The sequence below is a fragment of the Oryx dammah genome, unplaced genomic scaffold, assembly GCF_014754425.2.
Source record: "Oryx dammah isolate SB20612 unplaced genomic scaffold, SCBI_Odam_1.1 HiC_scaffold_24, whole genome shotgun sequence".
In the NCBI taxonomy this organism is placed as follows: domain Eukaryota; kingdom Metazoa; phylum Chordata; class Mammalia; order Artiodactyla; family Bovidae; genus Oryx; species Oryx dammah.
Genome location: NW_024070208.1, coordinates 37,964,752 through 37,989,426, shown reverse-complemented (window position 1 = coordinate 37,989,426; position 24,675 = coordinate 37,964,752). Strand labels below are relative to the sequence as shown.

At 35.7% G+C, this 24,675-nt stretch overlaps 1 long non-coding RNA gene across 1 annotated transcript; it reads right to left on the bottom strand.

Moving 5' to 3' along the window:
• Positions 1-638: 638 nt before the first annotated feature.
• LOC120882995 lies at positions 639-19,384 on the bottom strand. Its single transcript, XR_005725638.1, has 3 exons — positions 19,287-19,384; positions 1,378-1,388; positions 639-649 (listed from the first exon to the last, which is right to left on the bottom strand). It is a non-coding gene; the product is annotated as an uncharacterized LOC120882995 (long non-coding RNA).
• Positions 19,385-24,675: the final 5,291 nt, after the last annotated feature.

Sequence of the window (24,675 nt, the reverse complement as noted above, 5' to 3'; positions counted from 1 at the left end):
GTTCCTCTTATGTATAGGATAAGACCAGAGAATTAAAATGATTTGTGATTCTTTCAAATATTATTGGAATATGCTCATAAAACAGATAATTTCAAAAGACAAGAGATAAAAATCTATCTTAAGAAACCCATCAAGAAAATTAAAAAAAAATAATGTTTAAGTATTTTAAATAATTGAAAGGCCATCATGTGTAAGTGGAATTTATTTTGTTTCTGTACTAATGTGGAAACAGCAAACCTGATTCTGACAACAGTCAAGGGTCAGAATTCAGCTACATGGCAAGAAGATTACCTCACTACAGTGGAGGCTAGAAAATAAGAGTCTAGTGGAGCTGTGTCCCCAGAAGGAAAGGGAGACAAGATTTGTGAACAGCTAAGTACAAGAATTTTATGTTAGATGACTTGAAAATAAGTTGATCACATGACTTTCAAGTTTCTCTTCAACTTTGAGATATAGACCATACATTAAAAGGACTAAAACCTTATGATTACTAGTTAAAATGCAATGACTTCTACACTGGCCAATGTATATTTAAGAGCAGCCAGATACTAGTAATATATAACTGCTTAACAATTTACCTCAAATTTAGTAGCTTAGAGCGAGTTATAATATTATACACTTTGTAGTTATAAATCTGCATCTGGTTTATCTCTTTGACTCTGGATCAAGTCTCTCATAAGACTGCAATCGGCATATCACTGTGGGCTATGGTTTCATGTACACCTCAATGGAGATTAATTGTTAAGCCCATTCTTGTTCTTATTTACAAACTTCAGATCCTCAAGATTTTGTAGACTAAACATGTCAGTTCATCTGTAGTTTTTCCCCAGAACCTCTCATAGTTCTACATGCTCTATGGGACAGTCATCACTTGACAGTTAGCTTAGTTCAGATAAAACAAGAAAGCAAACAAAAACATACACCTAAGACAGAGACCACATCTGTTAGTAATGTTTTCTCAGAAGAGACATCCTTCATTCTTGTCATGGTGTATTCATTAGAGGTGAGTTGATAGATCCAGACCACAACAGAAGTGGGGAGAGATTACACCAGGGCATGGATAGCTGGAGTTCACATTCACTGGGGGCCATTTTATATGCTGTCTTCTACAAGCAGATACACTAATTTTGTGTACAAAGGGTTTTTTTTCATGATCAAAGCAAATCTAGATTAAAATATGGAGTAATTTTTTTGCCCTAAATCACTGCAGATGGTGACTGAAGCCAAGAAATTAAAAGATACTTGCTCCTTGGAAGAAAAGCCATGACCAACCTAGACAGCATATTAAAAAGCAGAGACATTACTTTGCCAACAAAGGTCCATCTAGTCAAGGCTATGGTTTTTTCCAGTGATCCTGTATGGATGTGAGAGTTGGACTGTGAAGAAAGCTGAGCACCAAAGAATTGATGCTTTTTAACTGTGGTGTTGGAGAAGACTCTTGAGAGTCCCTTGGCCTGCAGGGAGATCCAACCAGTCCATCCTAAAGGAATTAAGTCTTGAATATTCTTTGGAAGGATTGATGCTGAATCTGAAGCTCCAATACTTTGGCCACCTGATGATAAATGATTCATTTGAAAAGACACTGATGCTGGGAGTGATTGAAGGCAGAAGGATAAGGGGACGACAGAGAATGAGATGGTTGGATGGCATCACTGACTCAAGGGACATGAGTTTGAGTAAACTCTGGCAGTTGATGATGGATAGGGAGGCCTGACATGCTACAATCCATGGGGTTCCTAAGAGTCGGACATGACTGAGCAACTGAACTAATCTCTATACAATTTTTAAAATACCCATAATGTTGTTTAATGACTTCTAAATGGCCTGGGGCAAAGACATAAACACTTGCTTCACTTTTTTTTTTTTTTTTTCAGGAACATTTTCAAAGGCTATTTTGAAAATACTTAGCTTGATTCATTTCTCTTCCTCCCTTTTACAATCTTTCTACATGTCAGGGTCAGGACACAGATTTGCAGCAGCAAGCCACTCATTTAGAGCTAGAAAAAAACATATTATCTTTGTGTTTCTCACTACAGCAAATTTTAAGAATACTTATGCCACATTGAAGCACCTAGTAGAATTATATATCTGGCAAAACATTACGGAAGAATAACAGGAAGAAAAAAAAAAGTAGAGGAGAGAGAGTTTTCCTTCTTTGTGCAAACCTTAGAATGTTTTGGACATCTACTTTAATCCTTCAATCACTGGAGAAGCTGAGGCCTACCTGAAGAATCTCAATAAATTGTAGAAATAAGGAGATTATCTTGTTATTTAATTGTGTAAAATTTCATATATAATGCATGTATATGTATATTTTATTACAAGCACATGATATATAAACAAAATGCATATATGTATAGGTTATATAATATATACTATGTGTATATAATGTACACATGTATATTATGTATAATGTATTAATACACGATGTATATGCATTATGTATATTATTTTATTCTTCCAAATTCTTTATATATTTGCAATATTTATAGCTTAGGAATACAAATTAATTTTACGTACATTTAACTGAAAGATACTGGACATGAAACAACAGACTGGTTCCAAATAGGAAAAGGAGTATGTCAAGGCTGTATATTGTCACCCTGCTTATTTAACTTCTATGTAGAGTACATCATGAGAAATGCCAGGCTGGAGGAAGCACAAGCTGGAATCAAGATTGTCAGGAGAAATATCAGTAACCTCAGATATGCAGACGACACCACCCTTATGACAAAAAGTGAAGAACTAAAGAGCCTCTTGATGAAAGTGAAAGAGGAGAATGAAAAAGTTAGCTTAAAGCTCAACATTCAGAAAACTGAGATCACTCCATGGCAAATAGATGGGCAAAGAGTGGAAACAGTGGCTTGACTTTATTTTTCTGGGCTCCAAAATCACTGCAGATGGTGATTGCAGCCATGAAATTCAAAGACGCTTACTCCTTGGAAGGAAAGTTATGACCAACCTAGACAGCATATTAAAAAGCAGAGACATTACTTTGCCAAAAAAGGTCCATCTAGTCAAGGCTATGGTTTTTCCAGTGGTCATGTATGGATGTGAGAGTTGGACTATAAAGAAAGCTGAGTGCAGAAGAATTGATGCTCTTGAACTGCGGTGTTGGAGAAGACTCTTGAGAGTCCCTTGGACTGCAAGGAGATCTAACAAGTCAATCCTAAAGCAGATCAGTCCTAGGTGTTCATTAGAAGGACTGATGTTGAAGCTGAAACTCCAATACTTTGGCCACCTGATGCAAAGAGCTGACTAATTTGAAAAGACTCTGATGCTGGGAAATATTGAGGGCAGGAGGAGAAGGGGACAACAGAGGATGAGATGGTTGGATGGCATCACCGACTCAATGGACATGGGTTTGGGTGGACTCCAGGAGTTGGTGATAGACAGGGAGGCCTGGCATGCTGTGGTTCATGGGGTCACAAAGAGTTGGACACGACTGAGTGAGTGAACTGAACTAAATGAACATTATGATTCTTTATTTAGGAAATTTAAAAGTTATGAATCAAAATCCTAAAATAATTTTTAACTTTCTACTTATACTTAAAAAAAAAAAATTTATATTGCAGTTTTTGAAGAAATGAAGACAAATTATTTTGTGTAATGTCTACAAGTCAACATATTCCTATTTGAGGCTTATCCATTCTTTTCTTATAATTCTATCAATATGGATTGATTCTAAGCAAGAGTAGGATAGTTTCCTGGTTTCTCTTTCTTTCTGTTGCTGAAGCCAATTTATTCATAAAACTATCTTTAAAATTTTATTGTGAAATCCTTCCTATATCCAACAAAATTAAATATAATAAGACAAGAAATATTTTTATGTTTATCATGCAATTTCAATAACTCTCAACGTTTTCTAAAACCAGCTTCATCTAATATATGTTAATGATGATGATGATAAGAAAATTTTAAGACCAGATCATGTTTTTCACCTTAGATATTTCATTATTCATCTTTTAAAAAATAATTATTTGATAAACACAGGATATATTATAACTGAAAGATTAACATTAATATCTCATTCATTATTTTTTAAAATATCTGAGTAATCTCTTTAGTTATTTTTTATTTGTTTATTCATGTAAGTTTTCAAAAGAAGTGTATACAATGTGTTCAATTACTATGTCTCTTGAGTGTTTTCTCCTCCATAAGATTGACTTGAAAAAACTGTGTAAGTTATCTTAGAGAATGTCTCACATTCTGAACTTTTATTTCTTCATATTTTTTCACACTTTTTTTATATTTCCCATATTCTTATAAACTAAAATTTGTGTTTTAATATCTTGCATAAGAATACATCATGACTGGTGTTGTGAACTTCATATTACATCATATTAAGGGGGCATATAGATCTGGTTTTCCCTCTTGTGATATGAAGAATGATCTGCAAGTCAGAGTGGTGGCAACAAGCTTCCATGTCCACCTTCTTTCTTAACATTTCTTCCTTTCTTAACATTTCATTTAACATTTTTTTACCAATTAGCAATCTTTATCTGAAGCAATTATTTTATTAGCCTTTGAAAAACAGATTTTATGGCTCTATTATTTATTCCACATTTATTGGCTTGAATTATAGTTTGAAACATGTTTTTTTACATTGACAACAAAGGCCTATTTTGATGACAGATGACAATATCTGCCTATTTTGTGTCAGATTCATACCAGTTGATGAGCTGGCTACTCCTGATCATGTCATGAAATTTTATAGGAATTCAATCACTAAATTTTGTTAATTCAGTTCAGTTCAGTTCAGTCAGTCAGTCAGGCCTGACTCAGGGACCCCATGGACTGTAGCATGCTAGGCCTCCCTATCCATCACCAACTTCTGGAGTTTACTCAAACTCATGTCCATTTAGTTGGTGGTGCCATCCAACCATCTCATCCTCTGCTGGCTCCTTCTCCTCCAGCCTTCAATTTTTCACAGCATCAGGGTCTTTTCAAATGAGTCATTTCTTCACATCGGGTGGCCAAAGTATTGGAGTTTCAGCTTCAATATCAGTCCTTCCAATGAATATTCACTACTAATCTGCTTTAGGATGGACTAGTTGGATCTCCTTGCACTCCAAGGGACTTGCAAGAGTCTTCTCCAACACCACAGTTCAAAAGCATCAATTCTTTAGCACTCAACTTTTTTTATAGTCCAACATCCATACATGACTACTGGAAAAAACATAGATTTGACTAGATGGACCTTTGTTGGCAAAGTAATATCTCTGCCTTTTAATATACTGTCTAGGTCGGTCATAACTTTTATTCCAAGGTGCAAGGGTCTTTGAATTTCTTGGCTGCAGTCACCATCTGCATTGACTTTGGAGCCCCAAAAGATAAAGCCTCTCACTGTTTCCACTGTTTACCCACCTATTTGTCATGAAGTGATGGGATCAGATGTCATGATGTTAGTTTTTTGAATGTTGAGTTTTAAGTCAACTTTTTCACTCTTCTCTTACAGTTTTCTCTTTCATTTTCATCAAGAGGCTCTTTAGTTCTTATTCATTTTCCACCATAGGGTGGTGTCATCTGCATATCTGAGGTTATTGATATTTCTCCAGGCAATCTTGATTCCAACTTGTGCTTCTTCCAGCCCAGAGTTTCTCGTGATGTACTCTGCATATAAGTTAAATAAGCAGGGTGACAATATACAGCTTCAGTGTACTCTTTTCCCAATTTTGAACTGGTCTTTTGTCCCTTGTCCAGTTCTAATTGTTGCTTCTTGACCTGCATACAGATTTCTCAGGAGACAGGTCAGGTGGTCTGGTATTCCCATCTCTTGAATAATTTTCCACAGTCAATTTTGTCAAGTAAAAGTTGTTCAGTCATGTCCGACTCTTTGCGACCCCATGAACCATATAATCTATGGAATTCTCCAGGCCAGAATACTAGAGTGGGAAGCCTTTCCCTTCTCCAGGGGATCTTCACACCCCAGGGACTGAACCCGGGTCTCCTGCATTGCAGGTAGATTCTTTACCAGCTGAGCCACAAGGGAAGCCCAAGAATACTGGAATGGGTAGCCTATCCCTTCTCCAGTGGATCTTTCCAACTCAGGAATTGAACTGGGGTCTCCTGGCATTCCTCGTAGCTCAGTCGATAAAGAATCTGCCTATAATGCAGGAGACCTGGGTTTGATTCCTTGATCTGGAAGAGCCCCTGGAGAAGAAAATGGCAATTCACTCCAGTATTCTTGCCTGGAAAACCCCATGGACTGAGGAGCCAGGTGGAGTACAGTCCACGGGGTCACAAGAGTTGGACATGACTTAGCAAGGAAATCACCACCTCCTGAATTGCAGGAGGATTCTTTACCAACTGAGCTATGAGGGAAGCCCAAATTCTGAATCAAATCTGTATAATGAGTTTCTTATTGTATAAAATTTCTTATGATTCTATTACTCTGATCAAATCAGAGATATTTCAGTCATGATTTGATCAGGGTATTAGAATCATAAGAAGTTTTATACAATAAGAAACTCACTATACAGATTTGATTCAGATAATTGTGGGGACAGATTAAACAATCTGTGGACATTCTGTTTGTGTCTGTGGCAGCCTGAAGTAGGCAGACATGTGGTTGGAAAGTTAAGGTGGACATGAAAGGAGAGAAAGAAGGAAACATTGGTACTTGAAATTGAGACAGCTCATCCTGAAGTAGGTTGATAAGGAGTTGTTTTTTTTTTTTTTTCCCTTGCTTTGTCTTAGTCAATATAACAATGTATCTTGCTTAAGGATATATTTCTCCTTAACAAGAACCTTCTGAATAATCTTATTATCTTAAGATGTATGTTGTGGGAATGAGTCTGGTAAGATCTTTCTATTAGTTCTAATCCTGTTATCTTATATTGTGGATCTGGTAAGACCCTTTACTGTAATAAGATATATAGCTCCCTTGCTAAGACTAGTGAGCAGGGCACTCTCTGTCCCTCTTCTGATGTCTATGTCAGAAGCTTTCTCTGTTTTCTTTCACTTTAACAAAACTCTGCTACATAAAACTCTTGAGTGTTCAAGCCTGGTCCCAAAACTAAATCTTCTTCTTCAGAGATCACGAATCTGACATCATTCACAGAGAGCTATTCCTGCTTTCAAGATGATGGCCTAGATGATGCAGATGTCTTTTAGGAGAATCCAACTGCCTTCTTCATGAAACTGATACATATCTGATCCAGGAGAACAGCAAGAGCTGGAGTTGTTGCAGGTCAACAAGATGAGATCACACACAACACAAACCTGAAGTCAACAGTATCCAGTGCTCTCCTCAGACCAGATGAAGAGAAGAAGAATGAAGCTATTTCACCTCTGTCTTTCAAATCTCATACAGAATATGGTCTAGACTTATCCTAGGCTCTGCAGGGAAGGATATTTTAGCAAACAAAAGTTAAATATGAATAAATGAACACAATACAAATCCACCACAAATGTCATCCATTCTGTGATTTTTTTTGTTTGTTTGTTTTTAGGCCATCTAAATTGGTTTGTGTGATTTAGGAAAGTATGAAAGAGATTCATGTAAGATGGCTGCTCTACCTTCATCCCTTTCTCTAAAAGTAACAATAAAAAAATTAGTGCAAATAAAACAACAATAATATTGACAGGCATATACCATTATGAGTAACTGGTACTGGAAAAAAGCAAGAATAATTAAAAAAAAAAACTTTATTGCATAATTCATTTTCTTTCAGAAGATGCTAAATGCATAATGGCTAAAAATCCCTCGTTTCTGAATCTGACAGACCTGACTCAAATCTTGGCTCTGTCCTGTACTACAGATATGATTTATATTAGCTTTCTTTACTTTCAAAACTCCAGAGTTTTCTCTAGGAAGGATAGAAATAATAAATCAAATATTTCAAATAATGTAAGATAAGTGAGGTAATGCAGATATATTGGGGACACATCAGTTAAATTCAGTCCTTCAGTCGTGTCTGACTCTGGGAACCCATGGACTGCAGCATGCCAGGCTTCCCTGTCCATTATCAACTCCTGGAGCTTGCTCAAACTCATGTCAATCGAGGCGGTGGTGCCATCCAACCCTCTCATCCTCTGCTGCCCTCTTCTTCCCATGCCTTCAGTCTATCCCAGAATCAGAGTCTTTACCAATGAATCAGTTCTTCACATCAGATGGCCAAAGCATAGGAGTTCCAGCTTCAGCACCAGGTCTTCCAATGAATATTCAGAATTGATTTCCTTTAGGATTGACTGGTTTGATCTCCTTGCTGTCCAAAGGACTCTCAAGAGTCTTCTCCAAGACCACAGTTCAAAAGCATCAATTATTGGGTGCTCAGTTGTTTTTTTTTTTCTTTTAATAGTCCAACTCTCACATTCATTATGACTACTGGGAAAACCATAGCTCTTTGACTAGATAGAACTTTGTTTGTTGTTTCATCTGCATATCTGAAGTTACTGATATTTCTCCCAACAATCTTGATCTCAGCTTATGCTTCATCCAGCCTAGCATTTCTCATGATGTCCTTTGTGTATGAGTTAAATAAGCAGGGTGAAAATATACAACCTTGACATACTCTTCCCAATTTGGAACCGGTCCATTGTTCCATGTCCAGTTCTAACTGTTGCTTCTTGACCTACATATAGGTTTCTCAGTTGGCAGGTCAGGTGGTCTGGTATTCCCATGTCTTGAAGAATTTCCCACAGTCTGTTGTGGTCTACATAGTCAAGGCTTTGGGGTAATCAATAAAGCAGAAGTAGATGCTGTTCTGGAATTCTCTTGATTTTTCCATGATCCAAAGAATTTTGGCAATTTGAACTCTGGGTCCTCTGTCTTTTCTAAATCCAGCTTGAGCTTCTTGAAGTTCTCATTAAACTGTACTGTTGAAGCCTGGCTTGGAGAATTCTGAGCATTACTTTGCTAGTGTGTGAGATGATTGCAATTGTGCAGTAGTTTGAACATTCTTTGGTATTGCCCTTCTTAGGTATTGGAATGAAAATGGACCTTTTCCAGTCCTGTGGCCACTGCTGAGTTTTCCAAATTTGCTGGCATATTGAGTGCAACACTTTAACAGCATCATCTTTTATGATTTGATATAACTGGAATTCCATCACCTCCACTAGCTTTGTTTGTAGTGGGACTTCATAAGTTGTTTGTAATGGGACTTCCCCACTTGACTTTGCACTCCAGGATGTCTGCCTCTAGTTGAGTGATCACATCATCATGGTTTTCTGGGTGATGAAGATCTTTTTTTGTATAGTTTTTCTGTGTATTCTTGCTCTGTCTTAACATCTTCTGCTTCTGTTAGGTCCATACCATTTTTGTCCTTTATTGAGCCCATCTTTGCATGAAATGTTCCCTTGGTATCTCTAATTTTCTTGAAGAGATCTCTGGTCTTTCTCATTCTATTGTTTTCCTCCACTGGAGACACATACTGTTTAGTAAATGATAGTTTTTAAACTTATTCTTAATACTGCTTTTTCCCTCTCCCCTACCCTGTTCCCCCTACACAAATTTAGAATGTTTAGAGGTTAAAGATTAATTAGGTTAATCTTGACCTGAGGTCATTAGCTTGTAGACCACCAATTGATAAGTTCTAGATAGGACTCTCAATTCAGAAGTGAACAACTATCTATCATTCCTGCAATCTTTTATCTGAGAGCATAATAATTAAGACCACATTTGCCACCTTCAAAATACATATATCATTCAGAAAAACACTCAAAAGTTCACTGAACTTAAAATATGCTACATTTAGTGCTTTCTTCTATCCACAAAACTTGTCATTCTATCATGGATGGAATTTAGATTTTTTTTCACTACTTGTCATCCTAAATCCATAATGTTTTTTATTTTGTAATATTTGATTTTTTGGAATATGTATGTTTGTTACTTGGCTACCCTTCCCCTCAGTTCAGTTCAGTTCAATTCAGTTGCTCAGTCGTGTCCAACTCTTTGTGACCCCATGAATCGCAGCACGCCAGGCCTCCCTGTCCATCACCAACTCCCAGAGTCCACTCAGACTCACATCCATCGAGTCAGTGATGCCATCCAGCCATCTCATCCTCTGTCGTCCCCTTCTCCTCCTGCCCCCAATCCCTCCCAGCATCAAAGTCTTTTCCAATGAGTCAGCTCTTCGCATGAGGTGGCCAAAGTACTGGAGTTTCAGCTTTAGCATAATTCCTTCCAAAGAAATCCCAGGGCTGATCTCCTTCAGAATGGACTGCTATCAAATGATACAGATTATAATTTTTACCATGTGGTCATCTTTAAGGAGTAATATAATTATATAAAGTTGAAGAGTTTCTATTAAAAATATTCCAATTTTGCAATATGTCAAATTATCCTCTAACACTAATAAGAATCTTTATTCCTAATATTCCAAATCTACATGAGTACAGTCTCATAATGAGGCTCTTTTACTTTATGCTGAAAATGAAAGCAATTTATTCACTCACTAAGCATTGGCTAAGTGCCTGCCTTGTGACAGATACCATAGTTACATGGAAAGAAAACCATTTCCTATTTGCAAAGGAATAGTCGTGTGAAAGAGAAAATACTGGTACATATTTATTCAGAATTCCAGACCATGTATAAAGAAAAACTTTGGTATAAGTTCAATTTAAAAATCACAATATTACAAATAGGTAGTAATTATTTTGTTAATTTTATAATTTTTATAAAATCATAAAATTTTATAAATATATAATTATAAATTTTTAATAAAATTATAAAAATGTATAATTGATTAACAATGTTGTGTCAGCTTCATGTATACAGCAAAGTGAAACAGTTAATCTTAGATTATTTTTAACATTGAGTTTTCAAAAGAGATGTTGAAAAAGTAATAACTTTTAATTTGAGATTTGAAGAAGGATTTTGATAGGCATAAAAATACAAGAAACTCTGAGCAGAGATGTCACAAAGAATTAAAGTACCGAGTAAAAGGTGTATCTGCTTTGTACAGAGTATGTTAAGGGTCTTATTTTTATTATATGATCAGGAAAACTGTGAGGTGTCCAACAAAACAACAGAAGAATCCCAAATGATAGATAAATTTGGAAGGCTTGAGGAAGTCTTCAGAACTACTTCATATGTTAGAAGCATTATTGGGTTTTGACAGGTGGGTATAAGATACTTGACAATATCAGTAACCACAGAGAAAATGCAAGATAAATATGTGACAGGGTCTCTTGACAACTTAATATTGAACAAGCATACACATAAAGGAGGAATACATCATAAATGCTGTTGTAAGGATTTTATTGATATATAATGTTGTAAGAATTGATATAGAATGATGTAAGGATTTTATTGATATGTCCTGCATATCCATCTTTTTTTTTTTTGTATTTTCCATGTAAGTCCAGATGTTCATGAGTACTTTAATCTCAAATGAAAACATTTTCCAAATTGATCATTTACTCATAAGCTGACTTCTACAATAGAAAGTCAATTATATAATTAGAGTTTTAGGAAGGAAATGGTGACAGATGAAAGCAAAATGTGTATTTGAACTATATTTGTAGAAGTTTACATTGAGTTCTTTTTGGTATATGTGCCCAACACATGATAACCATTTTATAAAAACTCTCCTGAGAGGAAAAAGTTTGACTCCATTGTTGATTTTATAAAATTATACCCAACAGATCATAGTTGATCAGAAGAGAAATGAATTGTTAATTCATATTGTGGCTGTCAGTTACTCTTTCCTCCAAATTTGTAAGTGAGGATCAGAAATCAACTTATTTTTTGAGATTTATTTGACCTAAGAATTTGCACAATGTGAGGCAGGTTTCTCCCACCATGAACCAGGAAAAATAAAGACAAATATTTAGAGAAATATTAACTAAATATTTATAATGAGCTAGACACAAAGATAAAATTGAGAGAATATGTGAGTGCAGAAAGATAGACGCAGAATGTATATGGTTTGCTTTCTACCAGCGTTCTAGTTTCTTATTCCAGTCCACTGTTATCCCTCCTGACCTACAGTGTTTTGAATTACCTATGAACCCAGTTATCCTCAAAATATAGGTATATTATTTTAAATACAATAGATCAATAAATTTTCCATCATTTGCAGATGCAAGGAAAGGCTCCCTATCTCCAAACAGGCCGAGAATTTTGACACTTATCTCATAGGAACGGGATTATTTAACAAGCACCTACCATTATTTTAATGATCTTACTGATTATTGTCTTAATAATTCTCTTTCTGTTATCCTAAAATCTAGTAGCAGTGAATCCACCACAGGGGTACACATGTCGATGTATGGCAAAACCAATACAATATTGTAAAGTAATTACCCTCCAATTAAAATAAATATATTTATATTAAAAAATAAATAAAAGTCTAGTAGTGAAAGCTTTTAATGTAGATTTAAATAATCTGTGTGAAGATTATGAAAAGAAAACTGTTTGATGTATATGAGAAAACAGGATAGATAAGGCCATTATAGCTAAATTCTAAAGGGCCAACAGAAGACTAGAAGTTAGATGATACTGAACCGAGGATAGAGGGTATATAAAGCATGAACTTTTCAGCTATGGGAAGGACTAACATGCTAACTCTTGCCTAAGTCCAGAAAGAAGATACTGAAGATTAAGTTGAGAGTAGCATGATACAGTTTATTTCATAAAACTCATTCTGGGTGCTAGACAGAGAATATAATACTGTATGGTAGTAATCATGAAATGAACTAACAGCATGTCACTGGATATTAAAATAAATAAATGTAGTTTATATATATTTTAGATATAGAGTTGTGAAGACATGAGGATGGTTCAACATAACTAATACTGGATTTGAACCACTGAATGAAACCTACTACTATTTGCTGACATGGGTATGTCTGAGAGAAGAACAAGTTAACAAGAGAAAATAAAGAGATAATATTGATTACACAACATTGAAATAATATTGGCCTACTGTTGTGGAGTTGTCAAGAAGAAAATCCTATTAGAGAATGTAGATAGATATATATTCTTGAATCACCTGTATAGTGTCTGCATAGTATTTAAACACATGTAAATAGAAAAGGAGGAGATTACAGAGACAGAGGATAAGAAGTCTGAAACTAAGGGGCAAGCAATGCAAACTCCAAAATGTTAATTTGGATATGTAAATTAGAATTAGCAAGTGAGACAGGAAGAAACAATCATAGAGTAGAATGAAAACAAGGATAGGCAGGAGAGGTGACTGTTTAAAGAAGAGTGATCTACTGCCTCAAATGCTGCTAAATGGTACAGTAAGATGAAGACTAAATTTTTCAAATGTTTATGTAATTTGGAATCATAAAATTATAATGGTTAAAAATTCATACAGCTGGATACCTGATTGGAGTGTGTTGAATAATGAACAGGACATGAAAAAATAAAGCCAAACTAAGTTGGCAACTAATTATAGAGTTTGGCACGGACAAGTAGCAGAAAAACAATGGATATATTGTGAAGGAGAATTTGATGGAAGGATTTGTTTTCCCATAAATGAATAATACTGAACATTGGTTTTTTGCATACGGAAATGAGAAACTACAAAAAAACTATGGCTTGTAGGGAAATTCTAGTTAAGAATGATGGAGCAGATTGTCATTTTCTATTCCAGGGATCTTTCTGACCTGGGGATCAAACCCATATCTCTCATGTCTCCTGCATTGGCAGGAGGATTCTTTACCACTGTGGCAGCTGGAGAAACCAGTCTACTTCAGATCTGTACTAATTTAATTAGTATAAATTTAATTTAATTCCAGTGAGATATACATAAACATTATTCCCACATAGCTCTATTTCATTTCTGTCTCTTTTTGTGATATTTTCCTTACACCCTACTAGCATGTAATCATATATTTATATTATAAAACAAACATTGCATTGTTACAATTATTATGTTATATAATTTTATGCATTTTAAGGAAACTGAGGACAGTGAGAAAGGCAAATATATATGCATAGTTTGTTATAATATTTTAATTTACTGTTCCTGGTTCTTTGGTTTTGTTTTTGTTCCTGTGATTCAAATTACCATCTGATGTCATCCCCTCACTCCAATATAATTTTCTCCCACCACATCCTTTGTGCTGCTGTTGGCAAATATGTTACCTTTTTATGTTCCAGGCTTAATAATAAAATTATATACCTTTTTTATTCAATTGCTTAAAAGAAGAAAGAATAAATAGGCACTTAAATCCTCATTTATAATTGGATAATTCTCTGTGGTAGTGCCTTTTGCTTTTTTATGTGTATTAAAAATTGCTATATGTTTCTAATTCTTTCAATCTACAGATTTTCCTTCAGTATTTCTTCTAAGATAAGTTTGCTAGCCACAAATTCTCTCATGTTTACTTTCCATAAAATTGTTTTAATTTTATCTTTATTTTATAGTTTTTCTGGGTATAAAATTCTTTTTTGATTATATTTTTTCTTTTTCTCTGAGAAATTTGGATGTGTCATATCACTGGCTTTGTGCTTCCATGGTTTCCAATAAGAAGTCACCTAGTAATCTTATTCTTCCTTTGTAAGACAAAGTTTCTTTGTCTTTTAGTATAATGTATCCAGATGTGGATCTCTTCATGGTTATTCTACCTGGAATTCATCAATCTTTTCTGTTATGTGTCAACCTTCTAAGTTGTTTCAGTATGTCCTCTTCTTTGTGACCTATGGATTCTAGCCCACCAGGCTCCTTGTTCATGGGGTTCTCCAGGCAAGAATACCAGTGTGGGTTGTCATGCCCTCTTCCAGGCAATCTTCCAGACACAGGAATCGAACATGTGTCTCCTAGGTCTCCTGCATTGGCAGGAAGGTTCTTTACCACTAGTGCTACCTGGGAAGCCCTTTGTTGTGTATATCAATATTTTGAAACAGATGTTGTAAGTTTTCAGCCATTAGCTTTTCTAATATTTTCTGTACGTTTTGGTCTCTCTCTTCCTTCTGGTTCTCAAATTTTAAGTTGGTGAGCTTAAAAGTGTACCATATTTTTGACTTGCAGCTTCCAATGTTGAACCTCTGCATTTTGAACAAGATTGTACACGTGCATGCAGGGCTTCAATGTTCTCAAAGTTTTCTTTTGAAGCAAAGCCTCTGAAATATGAGTGAGGTTGTACACAGGAAGGCCCTGACCTGGCCATACTCATCAGGGATTTAGAATATGAAGCTCTAGACAAAATGATGAGAAATTCTGGTGACATTTCACCTACAAGTAAGACACAATGGACCTTGACTAGAAAGCCCTGAATTCTTGAATAGAGCTACCTGGTGTTTCCATTATGCTGGGCTGTGAGGAGGCAGGAGGGATTGGGTCTTGTTTCAAACATCACAGACTCTCTCTGTTCTTATTAGATTATAACAATTTTTTTTAATATTATTCTTTTTCTTTTGAAGAAAGATTCCAAGCAACTTTGAATGTTTGTTTATATATATAGGTTCAACTTATTTCATGAGCACTTATTTCATTTCTACCCCAACACATATGTATATCTCTGAAATACAAAACCAATTTTCAGTCACAGTACAGATAAAAATTATGAATAGGTGAGAAATATTATCCTTACTGCCACATCTCATGGTAGTTATAAATTTATGTCAGTACTTCTCAAACTATAATTAGCATATAGTTCCCTAGAGAGACATAAAAAGCAGCTTATAATTTTTTAAGTGTGAGACTAGGCCTAAGACACTGTTTCTAAACAGTTTCACAAGTGATACCCTTATGGCTAGTCTGCAGGCCACATTTAGGCCAGTATGGTTTAATGTAATTATATAAAAATATTAGTATTGCTATTTTAATTAATTTATTTATTTTTAAATGGAAGGAAAATTGCTTTACAGTATTTTGTAGTTTTCTGTCAAACCTCAACATGAATCAGCCACAGGTATACATATATCCCCTTCCTTTGGAAACTCCCTTCCATCTCCCTCCCTGTCCCACCCATCTAGGGTGATACAGAGGCCCTGTTTGAGTTCCAGATCCCTACAGCAAATTCCTTTTGGCTGTCTATTTTACATATGGTAATGTAACTTTTCATGTTACTCGTTCCATACATCTTAACGTCTCTTCACCTCTCCCCATGTCCATAAGTCTATTCTCTATGCCAGTTTCTTCATTGTTTCCCTGTAAATAAGTTCTTCAGTATCACTTTTCTAGATTCCATATATATGTGTTAGAATACAGTATTTAACTTTCTCTTTCTGACTCACTTCACTCTGTATGAAAGGTTGTAGGTTCATCCACCTCATTAGAACTGACTCATATGTGTCCCTTTTTATGGCTGAGTAATATTCCATTGTGTATATATATCATTACTTCTTTAGTGATTCATCTGGCAATGAAAATCCAGGCTGTTTCCATGTTCTAGCTATTGTAAATAGTGCTGCAATGAATAATGGAATGCATGTGTCTTTTTCAGTTTTGATTTCCTCAGGGTATATGCCTAGGAGTGGGATTGCTGGGTCATAGGATGGTTTTATTCCTAGTATTTTAAGGAATCTCTGTACCATCTTCCATAGTGTCTGTATCAATTTACAATCCCACCTACAGTGCAAGTGTGTTTCCTTTTCTTCACAGCCTCTCCAACATTTATTGTTTGTAGACATTTTGATGATGGCCATTCTGACCAGTGTGAGGTCATATCTCACTGAAGTTTTGATTTGCTTTTCTCTAATAATGAGCGATGTTGAACATCTTTCATATATTTTTTATCCATCTGTATGTCTTGTTTGGAGAAATGTCTGTTTAGGTCTTTTCCCCCCTTTTTGATTGGAGTGTTTGTTTTTCTGGTATTGAGTTTTATGAGCTGCTTGTATATTTTGGAAATTAATCCTTTGTCAGTTGTTTCATTCGCTATTATTTTCTATCATTCTAAGTGTTGTCTCTTCACCTTGCTTGTAGTTTCTTTTGCTGTGCAAAGGCTTTTAAGTTTACTCACTTAAACTTGTTTTTGTTTGTATTTCCATTACTATAGGAGGTGAGACATAGAGAAACTTGCTTTGATTTATGTCATCGAGTATGTCATTATAGTTTCTGGCCTTACATTTAGGTCTTTTATCCATTTTAAGTTTATCTTTGTGTATGGTGTTATGAAGTGTTCTGCATTCGTTCTTTTACATGCAGCTGTGCAGTTTTCCCAGCACCATATATTAAAGAAGCTGTCTTTGTCCCATTGTATATTTTTGCCTCTTTTGTCAAAAATAAGGTACTCATAGGTGCATGGGTTTATTTCTGGGCTTTCTATCTTGTTCCATTGGTCTATATATCTGTTCTTGAGCCAGTACCATACTGTCTTGATGACTGTAGCTTTGTAGTATAACCTGAAGTCAGGAAAGTTGATTCCTCCAGCTCCATTCTTCTTTCTCAAGACTGCTTTGGCTATTTGGGGTCTTTTGGGTTTCCATATGAAATGTGAAAATTTTTGTTCTAGTTCTGTGAAAAATGCCATTGGTAATTTGATAGGGATCTGTAGATTGCATTTGGTAGTATAGACATTTTCACAATATTGATTCTTTCTACCCAGGGACATGGACTATCTCTCCATCTGTTTATATCATCTTTGATTTCTTTCACTCAGTTCGTGTCTTATAATTTTCTGTGTACCGTTCTTTTGTCTCCTTAGGTAAGTTTATCCTTAGATATTTTATTCTCTTTGTTGCAATGGTGAATGGGATTAATTCCTTAATTTCTCTTTCTGATTTTTCATTGTTAGTTTATAGAAATGTAAGTGATGTCTGTGTATTGATTTTGTATCCTGCAACTTTCTTAAAATCACTGATTAGCTCTAGTAATTTTCTGATACTATCATTAGGATTTTCTATGTACAGTATCATGTCATCTACAAACAGTGAGATCTTTACTTCTTCTTTTCTAACCTGGATTCCTTTTATTTCTTTTTATTCTCTGATTGCTATAGTTAAGAGTTTCAGAACCATGTTGAATAATAGATAGTGGGGAAAGTAGACACCCTTGTCTTGTTCATGATCATAGGGGGGATGCTTTCAGTTTTTCACCTTTGAGAATAATGTTTGCTGTAGGCTTATCATATGTGGCCTTAATTATGTTGAGGTAGGTTCCTTCTGTGTCCATTTTTTGAAGAGTTTTAATCAGAAGTGGGTGCTGAATTCACTCAAAGTCATTTCTACATATATTGAGATGATCATATGTTCTTTTTAACTTTCAATTTGTTAATAAGCTGTATCATATTGATTTATTTGTGTATATTGAAGAATCCTTGCATCCCTGGAATAAAACTAACTTGATCATGGTGTATGAGCTTTTGGATGTGTTGCTGAATTCTGTTTGCTAAAATTTGTTGAGGATTTTTACATCTATGTTTATCAGTGATATTGGCCTGTAGCTTTTTTTTTTTTTTTTTGCTGTTGTCTTTGTTTGGTTTTGGTATCAGGGTGATGGTGGGCTCATAGAATGAGTTTGGAAGTGTTCCTTCCTCATCAATTTTTTGAAAGTGCTTCAGAAGGATAGGCATTAGCTCTTCTCTAAATATTTGATAGAAATCTCCTGTGAGGTCATCTGGTCCTGGGCTTTTGTTTTGGGGGAGATTTTTAATCACAGCTTTGATTTCAATGCTTTCAATTGAGTGTTCATAATTTCTATTTCTTCCTGGTTCGGTGGAAGATTAAACTTTTCTAAGAATAAGTTCATTTCTTCCAGGTTATCTATTCCATTGCCATATAGATATTCATAATAGTCTCTTATAATCCTTTGTGTTTCTGCATTGTCTGTTGCAACCTCTCTTTTTTCATTTCTAATTTTGTTGATTTGATTCTTCTCTATTTTTTTTTCCTTGATGAGTCTGGCTAAAGTGTTGTCAATTTTGCTTATCTTCACACAAAAAAATAGCTTTTTATTAATCTTTACTATTGTTTTCTTTTTCATTTATTTCTGCTATGATCATAATGATTTATTTGCTTCTACTCCTTTTGGGGCTTTTTTGTTCTTCTTTTTCCAGTTGTTTTAGGTATAAAGTTAAATTGTTTTTCTTGTTTCTTGAGGTAGGATTTTATTGCTATAACTTCCCTCTTCGTACTAGTTTTTCTGCATCCCATAGGTTTTGAGTTGTGTTTTCATTGTCATTTGTTTCTAGAAATTTTTTGATTTCCCTTTTGATTTCTTCAGTAACTTCTCAGTTATTTAGAAGCATACTGTTTAATCTCCATGTGTTTGTGTGTTTTTTTTTTTTACAATTTTTTTTCTTGTAATTGATATCTAGTCTCATGGCGTTGTGGTCAGAGAAGATGCTTGATATGATTTCAATTTTCTTAAATTTACTGAAGTTTGTTTTCTGACCCAAGATGTCCTCTATCCTGTAGAATGTTCCAAGTGCATTTGAGAAGACACTGTATTCTTCTGCATGTGGATAGAATGTCCTGAAGCTATCACTGAGATCCATCTCATCTAATATATCATTTAAAAATTGTGTATCCTTATTAATTTTCTATTTTGATTATCTGTCCAATGGTGTGTGGGGGGTGTTAAAGTGTCCTACTATAATTGTGTTACTGTCAATTTCTCCTTTTATATCTGTTAGTGTTTATCTTATGTATTGAGGTACTCCTTTGTTAGGTGCATAGATATTTGCAATTTTTATGTTTTCCTCTAGGATTGATTCCTTGGTCATTATGTAATGTCCTTCCTTATTTTTGTAATCTTATGTTAAAGTTTAATTTGTCTGATATAAGATTGGTATCTGAGCTTTCTTTTGCTTCCCATTTTCATGGAATTTATTTTTCCATCCTCTTACTTCCAGTCTATATGTATCACTAGATCTGAAGTGGGTTTCTTGTAGATAGCATATATATGTGTATCATTCTGCCAATCTGTGTCTTTTGGTTGGAGCATTTAGTCCATTTTCATTTAAAGTAATTATTGATATATATGTCCCTATTGCCATTTTCTTAATTGTTTGGGGTTGATTTTGTAATTCTTTTTCTTATCTTGTATTTCTTAACAATATAAGCCCCATTAATAATCTGGTATAAAGCTGGTTTGGTGGTACTGAATTCTCTTAACTTTTGCTTGTCTGGAAAGCTCCCCCCCCCCACCCACTCCTATTAATTTTGAATGAGATCCTTGCCTGGTACAGTCATCTTAGTTGCAGATTTTTTCCTTTCAGTACTTTAAATATATCCTGCCATTCCCTTCTGGCCTGCAGAGTTTCTGCTGAAAGATCAGCTGTTAAGCATATGGGATTTCCCTTATATATTACTTGTTGCTTTTCCCTTGTCCTTTTGATATTCTTTCTTTGTGTTTAGTCTTTGTTAATTTGAATAGTATGTGTCTTGGCGTGTTTCTCCTTGGGTTTATCTTGTATGGGACTATTTGTGCCTCTTGAACTTGATTGGCTACTTCATTTTTCATGTTGGGGAAATTTTCAACCACAATCTCTTGAAAAAATTTATCCTTCCCTTTCTTTTTCTCTTCTTTTCTGGACCCCTATAATTCAAATGCTGGTGTGTTTGATATTGCCCCAGAGGTCTCTGAGACTATGCTCAATTCTTTACATTCTTTTTATTTTATTCTTCTCTTCAGAAGTTATTTCCACCACTTTATCTTCCAGCTCACTGATTCGTTCTTCTACTTCAGATATTCTGCTCTTGATTCCTTCTAGATTATTTTTAATTTCAACAATTGCATTGTTTGTCTCTATATGTTTATTCTTTAATTCTTCTAGCTCTTTGTTAATTGAGTCTTGTATTTTCTTCATTCTGTTTTCAAGGTTTTTTTTTTATCATCTTTGGTATTATTCTGAATTATTTTTCAGTTAGTTTGCCTATTTCCTCTTCATTTATTTGGACTTCTGTGTTTCTAGTTTGTTCCTTCATTTCTGTAGTATTTCTCTCTCTTTCATCATTTTCTTTTTTTAACTTATGGGGTTTGAGGTCTCCTTTTCCCAGGATTCAAAAAGTTGAACTCTTTCTTCCTTTTGTTTTCTGCCCTCCTAGGGTTGGTTCAGTGGTTTGTGTAAGCTTTGTATAGGGTCAGATTTGTGCTGAGTTTTTGTTTCTTTCTTTCCTTTTCCTCTGGTGGGCAAGGCTGAGTGAGGTGACAATCCTGTCTGATGATGATTTGGTTTGTATTTTTGTTTCTTTGTTTGTTTGTTGTTTATATGAAGCCTCCAGAACAGGGTGGGACTGGTGGTTGGGAGATGCCTCATATTCAAGTGGTTTCCTTTTTCTGACTTCTCACTATTTGATAGACAGAGTGCCTGATGTACTATGGATGGAGGTTCGTGACATTGTACAGGAGACAGGGATCAAGATCATCCCCAAGAAAAAGAAATGCAAAAAAGCAAAATGGTTGTCTGGGGAGGCCTTACAAATAGCTGTGAAAAGAAGAGAAGTGAAAAAGCAAAGGAGAAAAAGAAAGATATAAATATCTGAATGCAGAGTTCCAAAGAATAGCAAGGAGAGATAAGAAAGCCTTCCCCAGTGATCAGTGCAAAGAAATAGAGGAAAACAAGAGAATGAGAAAAACTAGAGATCTCTTCAAGAAAATTAAAGATACCAAGGGAAGATTTCATGAAAAGATGGGCTCAATAAAGGACAGAAATGGTATGGACCTAACAGAAGCAGAAGATATTAAGAAGAGGTGGCAAGAAAACACAGAAGAACTGTACAAAAAAGATCTTCATGTCCCAGATAATCACGATGATGTGATCACTCACCTAGAGCCAGACATACTGGAATGTGAAGTTAAGTGGGCCTTAGGAAGCATCACTATGAACAAAGCTAGTGGAGGTGATGGAATTCCAGTTGAGCTATTTCAAATCCTAAAAGATGATGCTGTGAAAGTGCTGCACTCAATATGCCAGCAAATTTGGAAAACTCAGCAGCAGCCACAGAACTTGAAAATGTCAGTTTTCATTGCAATCCTAAAAAGCCTCCTGATGAAAGTGAAAGAGGAGAGTGAAAACGTTGGCTTAAAGCTCAACATTCAGAAAACGAAGATCATGGCATCTGGTCCCATCACTTCAAGGGAAATAGATGGGAAAACAGTGGAAACAGTGGCTCACTTTATTTTGGGGGGCTCCAAAATCACTGCAGATGGTGATTGTAGCCATGAAATTAAAAGACGCTTACTCCTTGGAAGGAAAGTTATGACCAACCTAGATAGTATATTCAAAAGCAGAGACATTACTTTGCCAACAAAGGTCTGTCTAGTCAAGGCTATGGTATTTTCAGTGGTCATGTATGGATATGAGATTTGGACTGTGAAGAAAACTGAGCGCTGAAGAATTGATGCTTTTGATCTGAATGCTAGTCCTGTTTGGTAGAGCATTATTGGGTGTAAGTTTGTTTTTTTTTTGTTTTTGTTTTTGTTTTTTTTCACTTATCCCTTTAAAAATATCATGCTTGTAAAGTTTCTGGCCTGTAAACTTTCTCAAAAGTTAGTTTGGCATTCCGAATGAAGTTCACTTGTATGTAACTAGTTTTACATTTTTGCATTTAATATTCTCTCTTTATCTTTTTTTTTTTTCTATTTTAATTCTTTATTATTATTATTATTTTGTGCAGACCTTTTTGGGATGATATTGTTTGGGAATCTCTGCTACCTGTAATTGGATGTCTGTTTCCCAGGTTAGGAAAGTTTATAACTCTATCTCTTTAACTATGTTCTCTTTCCCTTTCTCCCCTATCCTATGGAAAATAATGGTATATAATGTGAATGTCTGTAATTTTATGTTGTCTCAGAGGTCTCTTAAAGTGCTCTCACTTTTTAATTTAAAAAAAAAAATCTTCTTTTTTTCCTATTTAGCTTGGGCGATTTCCACTACTGTTTCAGTTTGCTGACCTGCTCTTCTGCTTTATGTAATCTACTCTTTCTAGTGTATTATCTTTTCTTTCAATTATTGTAAACTTCATCTCGGTTTGGTTCTTCTTTATATTTTCTAATTTTTTGTTAAGCCTTTCACTGTATTCATCTATTCTTCTCCCAAATTCAATGAGCTTCTTTATGATCATTATCTTGAGCTCTTTGTTGAGAAGACTACTTTTCTTCATTTGGCTTAATTTTTCTGGGATTTTATTTTATTCCTTCATTTGGAATATATTTCTTTGTTGCCTTATTTTGCCTATTTCTCTGTGCTTATTTGTAAGCATTAGGTGGTTTGGTTATGTTTCCTGATCTTGGAGAAGTGCCTTCATATTGTTGTTCAGTTGCCTCATCATGTCCAGTTTTGCGACTCCATGGACTACAGAAAACCAGGTCTCCCTGTCCCTCACCATATCCCAGAGTTTTCCCAAGTTCATGTTCATTAGACAGGTGATGCCATCCAGCCATCTCATCCTCTGATGCCCTCTTCTCCTTCTCCCCTTGAGGTTTCCCAGCATCAGGAACCTTTACAAGTCATCTTGTTGTCAGCCTTTTGGTCATCAAATGACCAAAATACTGGAGCTTCAGTTTTAGCATCAGTCCTTCCTGTGAGTATTCAGGGTTGATCTCCCTTAAGATCAACTTGTTTGATCTCCTTGCTGTCCAGGGGACTTTCAGGAGTTTTCTCCAGCTCATAGTTCAAAAGTATCAATCCTTTGGCATTCTGCCTTCTCTACGGTCCAGCTCACACAACTGTATTGACTGCTGGGAATACCATAGCCTTGACGATATGGACCTTTGTAAGGAGGGATGTCTCTGCTTTTCAACACACCATCTAGGTTTGTCATTGCTTTCCTGTGAAGAAGCAACCATATTCTGATTTCATGGCTGCAGTTTAGCAGTCTTCATACAAGAGATATTTAATGGAGTCTAACAGCACATTCTTCTCTGGTCACCAGAGCTATATAAACTGGGGTACCCCATATGTATACTTAGAGGGTCCTTCTGTTGTGGTTAGTCAAAACTAATGTAACTGTGCTAGTAGATAGGCTTGGTCCCTAGCCTTATTGGCTGCTGGCCATTGGTGGGCAAGATCCAGGTCCTGGCATGGCTGACTTCTTGGCCTGGGAATCCCAGGGCTTATGCCAGCCCACTAATGAGCAGGGTCAGGAGCTTTGAAAGTCCTGTGGTTGGTGCTGGCCTGCGGATGGGCAGTTCTGGGTCCTGGCATAGTTGAGTATGAGACTTGGAGGTTTCCAGGAGTGACACATGCCTGGTGATGGATAAGGATTGGCCCCATGAAAGCTAGCTGTGTGAGTCAGGTATTCTGGTGCTGTTACTAGTCCACTAGTAGGCAGTGTTGGTCCTGTGGTTGCGTTTCTGAGAAACTGGGAGCTCCTGGTATTAACTGGCTAGTTCCTGGTGTTAATAGCTTAGAGGAAAGACTCAAAATGATGCTTTCCAGAACCAGTGTCCTCATAAGAGAACAAATTCCCCAAAATGACTGCCACCAGCATCTATGTCCCCAGGGAGATAATATATGAAATGATACAAGGTAAAATTCATTTGTAATGAGACAATGTTTAAATCATCTGTTAAGCTACAGTAAACAGTGATTTAAAACAATGCACACTTTTAATTCAGTTTCTGTCAGTCATGTTGAACATGGTTTATCTGAGTCTACTGCAATGCTGAAATTAAAGGATTTTTCTTATTGAAGACTGACTAGAGGCAGGTTTACAATCTAATTGCTCAGTCATGTCCACCTGTTTGTGACTTAGTGTAGTGTAAACCACCAGGCTCCTCTGTCCATGGTATTTCCCAGGCAAGAGTACTGGCTGCTGCTGCTGCTAAGTCGCTTCAGTCATGTCCAACATTGTGTGACCCCATAGACGTCCTTCTCCAGGGGATCTTT